The following is a 5,849-nucleotide window of genomic DNA, read 5'->3' on the forward strand; positions in this document are numbered from 1 at the left end:
ACAAGCGGGACTGGCCTAGGGCAATTTTTAGAGGGGTTTTTAATCATATTTTAATTAGACAACATTTAAATATTTCTTTTTAACTAATTTTAATTTTGTAATTGTTATTGGTGTATTTTTAACTGATTGTCAGCCGCCCTGAGTCCGCAAGGAGAAGGGCGGGATATAAATTCAATAAATAAATAAATAAATAAATAAATCACATTTCATTCCTTTTCCACTCTTTTCCTTGTCTCTGGGTCTGTCTATGTGAAATGGCGTTACTAATGCAAGCTTAGTTTACAGAAGCAAAATGGCGACAGTTAACAACAAGAATAATTTTTCACCCATTTTTACAAACCCTATATTTCCTCTCTTTTAATTTTGTGATAGAATGCTTTCTTTTTTATTAGTTTTTATTGATTTTTTAATACAATTCAATAGTGCTTATTCAACAAATGTGTTGTCTGAGTTTATCATTCACTAATGCAAATTAAATTCCTAACCCCTAATTTGTTTTTCCAACCATTGATAAAATTTGAAAATATTCTGTTTCTTCTTTTTCTTTCAACCTCAAAACAAGTCTGTCCATTTCCTCCGTCTAGTATTTTTTTAATTTTTTCTTCCTCTAGTGGTATTTCTTCATTTTTCCAGTATTGTGCGAATGTAATTCTTGCCATTGTTATCATGTGCAAAATCAAATATACACTTTGTTTGTCAAGTTTTTCTAGCATTATGCCTAATAAAAAGAGTTCAGTTTTAAAATCTGTACGTTTCCCCAACATCTTTTCTAGACAAGTATGTATTTTTGTCCAATATCTCTTTGCTTTAACACATGTCTACCACATATGATAAAAAGTACCTGGTTTATGGATTACATTTCCAACATTTATCTGGCATATTTTGTAAACATTTTTGCTAATCTTGCTGGTGGCAGATGCCATCTATAAAACATTTTATATAAGTTTTTTTAGAAGAGGTTGACATTGTCAGTTCATAATTTCTTCCCCACAGGCTTTGCCATTTCTCTAAGTCTATATTGTATCCAAAGTTCTTTGCCCATATATTAATAATAATAATAATAATAATAATAATAATAATAATAATAATAATAATAATAATAATAATAATAAAAAGTTGGAAGGGACCTTGGAGGTCATCTAGTCCAACCCCCTGCTCAGGCAGGAAACCCTATACCATTTCAGAAAAATGGCTCTCCAATCTCTTCTTAAAAACTTCCAGTGTTGGAGCATTCACCACTTCTGGAGGCAGGTTGTTCCACTAGTTAATTGTTTCTAACTGTCAGGAAGTTTCTCCTTAGTTCTAGGTTGCTTCTCTCCTTGATTAGTTTCCATCAGTTGCTTCTTGTCCTGCCTTCAGGCGCCTTGGAAAATAGGTTGACTCCCTCTTCTTTGTGGCAGCCCCTGAGATATTGGAATACTGCTATCATGTCCCCCCTCGTCCTTCTCTTCATTAAACTAGACATACCCAATTCCAGCAGCCTTTCCTTATATGCTTTAGCCTCCAGTCTCCTAATCATCTTTGTTGCTCTTCTTTGTACTCTTTCTAGAGTCTCAACATCTTTTTTACATCGTGGTGACCAAAACTGGATGCAGTATTCCAAGTGTGGCCTTACCAAGCCATTGTAAAGTATTAATACTTCACGTGATCTTGATTCTATCCCTCTGTTAATGCAGCCCAGCACTATGTTGACCTTTTTGGCAGCTGCAGCACACTGCTGGCTCATATTTAAGTGATTGTCCACTAGGACTCTGAGGTCCCTCTCACAGTTACTACTATTAAACAAGGTACCCCCTATACTATACCTGTACATTTGGTTTTTCTTGCCTAAATGTAGAACCTTACTTTTTTCACGATTGAATTTCATTTTGTTAGATAGCGCCCAATGTTCAAGTCTGTCCAGATCCTCCTGTATCCTAAGCCTGTCTTCTGGAGTGTTGGCTATTCCTGCCAGCTTGGTATCGTCTGCAAATTTGATGATTTTCCCATCTATCCCTTTGTCCAAATCGTTGATGAAGATGTTGAAGAGCACTGGGCCCAGAACAGAGCCTTGGGGCACCCCACTACACACTTCCCTCCATGTAGATGCGGTTCCATTGAGGACCACACGCTGACTACGGCCGGTCAGCCAGCTACGGATCCATCTGGTGGTGATGCTGTCTAACCCACATTTTTCTATCTTATCATTGTTTCTAGCTTATCATTGTTTCTTTTACTTGTTCATCTTCCATTTTCAAATTTAATAAAAAATTATACATTTTCTTAATTATTTTTTCATCAGAGGTTAGTAATATCTGATCAAACAAAATCTGCTCTTCATAAAATCCATACAGTTTAACATCTTTATCATATGTCACTTGTATTTGTAAATATGACCACCATGATAGATCAATACCCTGATTTTCCATCTCTTGTCTAGATTTTAAGTTTCCTTCAGAGTTCAGAATATATATGTCCATATTTTCTCAAGACTGACTAAATATGGATGTACAAATGCTTCCATTGTTGAAAGCCATCCTGGAATTTTTAAATATATTTTACATTTTATTTTTTCTCATGTTAATAATAATGTATTTCTAATGCAGTGGTTTTGAAAATATTTATGAATTTTATTTTTCACATACCATAAGAAAGCATGCCAACCGAGTTGTAAATCATGTTCCTCCAAATACAACAATCTTTTGTTTCTGAGGGTTATCTATTATTTTATCCATGTTAACACTGATGCTTGATAATATAAAACCCACTCTGGCAAACCAAAACCTCCCTTCCCTTAGTTTTATAGGTATTGTTTGGAATAAAAGCAGTATTTTTTGGTAATATATTCATTTTTACCATAGCGATTCTTCCTAACATCGACAATTGCAGATTTTTCCATTTTTCCAAGTCAAGTTTTATTTGGTTTAGTAATTTTATATAATTATCTTCTTTTATCATTGAGCATCTTCCTGTCAGGTATATTCCCAAGTATTTAACCTTTTTAACTATTTGTAGTTCTATTTTTTTCTGATAGTTTTTGTTGTTGTTTATCTGTAAGATTTTTAACTATCACTTTGGTCTTTTCTCTGTTTATCTCCAGTCCTGCTGCCTCTCCAAACTGTTCTATCTTTTCCAATAATTTAGAAACCATCTCCAAAGGCTTCTCTAGGATAAATACCAGGTCATCTGCAAATGCTTGCAGTTTATAAGTTTTGCCTTTTATTTCCAGTCCTTTAATTTCTGACTCCTATCTAATATTTCTATTTAAAACTTCCAAAGTTAAAATGAATAACAATGGGGATAGTGGACATCCTTGTCTTGTGCCTTTTCTTATATCAAAATTCTCTGTATAGTCTCCATTTACAATCACTTTTGCTTTTTGTTTATGGTATATTGTCTTAGTCATATTTATAAAATTTTGTCCAAAGTCCATTGTTTTTAGTTGTTGAATCATAAATTGGGCATCTAGAAATCATAAATTGGGCATCTAGAAATACTAATGCCAGTTGTTTCCCCAGGTGTCTTTCGTAATATTCCAATATGTCCATTATAACTCTTAAATTGTTTTTTATTTGTCTCTTTGGTAGAAATCCGTTTTGGTCTGGATGTATAAATTTAGTAAAAAAATATTTTCAGTCTCTCAGCTATTATTGAAGTAAAGATTTTATAATCCACATTTAATAATGATATTGATCTGTAGTTTTGTGTCAGATCTGAGTCTTCTTTTGGTATCAGAGTAATATTTGCTTCTATCCATGTATTTGGGAGTTTGGCCTCCAATAAAAGTTCATTACAAACATCTTTCAAGGGTAAGCTTAGTATGTCTTGTAAGTATTTGTAGAACTCTGCTGGTAGCCTATCTGGTCCCGGTGTTTTTTCATTTTTTTGTCTCTTTATAGCCTCTATTAATTCCATCATTGTTATTTTCTCATTTAACATGGTCTTAAAGTTTTCTGGAATTTTTGGTAAGTTATTTTTTTCCATATATTGAATCGTTTCCTCCTGTGGAATTTCTTCCATATCATACAGTTTCTCATAATATTCTTATTATCTTTTTTATTGTCTCATTTTTAAATTGTAGACAGCTCTTTTCATCTACTAAATTGCTTATCAAATTTTTCTCCTTCTGTTTTCTAGGTTTGTAAGCTAGCCATCTTCCTGGTTTATTTGCATTTTCAAAAAAAATGTTTTGCTCTTTTGATTTGTTGTTTTAGTTATTCTGATTCTATTAAATTTAATTTATGTTTTATTATTTCCATTTGTCTTTTCAATACTTTCTTTTGTTGATTTATTTGTAGTTCTAATTCTATTTTTTTAAATTCTTTCCTTAATAGCACACATTGTTGTCTTTTTTTCTTTATTCTTTTTCGCCATGTATGTTATAGCTACACCTCGAAAATATGTCTTAGGCAGTCTCTTTCTTCCTTGTTTTCCTGTTTTGCTACTTTTATAATCTAGTGTCCCATCTACTATTGCGTTAAAATATCCTAGTAGGCAAATATTTTTATATTCTATTTCTGGTATTTTTCTATGAAGATTTTGATAAAATTTGTCTTGTTTGTTATTTGGTGCATATAGTACTACCAAAAGTACCTGTTTTTTATTAAAAAATATTTCCACCATTACAATTCTTCCTTCTTCATCTAAGTAAATCATTTTAGAGTCTATTTTCTCTTTAACATATACAGCTACTCTCTTTTTTCATTGTTGCACAGATGCATAATAAAGTTTTCCAATTTTTGGATATTCCAAAAGTTTATAATATTGTTTTTATGTGTGTCTCTTGCAGACAAATTATATCAATTTTTTGAAGATTCTTTTCTGCAATTTTTTGAAGATTCTTTTCCTTTTTGATGGAGAATTCAATCCATTTATATTCACTGAAAAAAAATCAATTTTTCTTCTCCATTTTGTTTTCTTATATTTAGGTTTTGTCAATCTCGTAGTCTTCTGCTCTCTTGCCATTCCCTCACCCTCTTGGTCTGTCTTCTATTTCTCTTCTATTTGTGAAGTTGTTTCCTCTGCTATTTGTTCTGTCTGTTTCTGGTCTTTTCTATCCTCTTGTTGGTATTGTGTTCTTTCTCCCAAGAAAGCTCTATTTCTTTCATCAAAGTCTTCTGCCTTCCAAACTGAGTTCAATCAATATCTTATATTGTTCCAGTTAATTAGGATCCCTTCTGGCATTAACCATCTAAAGTTTACACCTTTTGCAATTAGCTTTGTAGTCAGAAAATGATATTGTTTTTGTGTGTCCCTTATTCTCTTGGGGATCTGTTTTAACACCACAATTTCTCTGTTTTTATATTATAATGGGTCATTTCCAGTGGTGGGATTCAGATATGTGAACAACCGATTTTCTGTGTGGATGCTGCTTCCAGAAATCCATTCTGGGCCTGGGCAACAAAAAAATAGCGACCGGTTCTGCCTAACTGGTGTGAACCGGTTGAATCCCACCACTGGTCATCTCTAACTCTTCTCAGCATCTCATCCCTTGCTGTTTTCTTTATAAATCTTACATGGACTTCTCTAGGCAATTTGTGTTTCCTCGCGTAACTTGAATTCATTCTAAATATTTCATCAATCTCCAGTTGTATCTTGACTTTGTCTATTTTTAGGGCCTCCACCAGTAGGTTAATAATCACTTCTGCTATGTCTTCCTCCTTGTCTTCAGGTATATTTTGAAATCTTAGATGGTGTACAGCTTTCTCCATTTCCAAGGCTGCAACTGCTCCTTCTAAACTTTGATTTGTTTGTTCTAACCTTTCATTTTCTTCCATTATTGCCTCCATTTTTTATCAGTTTTTTCTGATTTATCTTCTGATTTATCTTTGTTCATTTTTAACAATCATTTGTTGATGGACATTGAATTG

Source organism: Protobothrops mucrosquamatus, unplaced genomic scaffold (assembly GCF_001527695.2).
Source record: "Protobothrops mucrosquamatus isolate PMUCROS unplaced genomic scaffold, P.Mucros_1.0 scaffold835, whole genome shotgun sequence".
Classification (NCBI taxonomy): Eukaryota; Metazoa; Chordata; class Lepidosauria; order Squamata; family Viperidae; genus Protobothrops; species Protobothrops mucrosquamatus.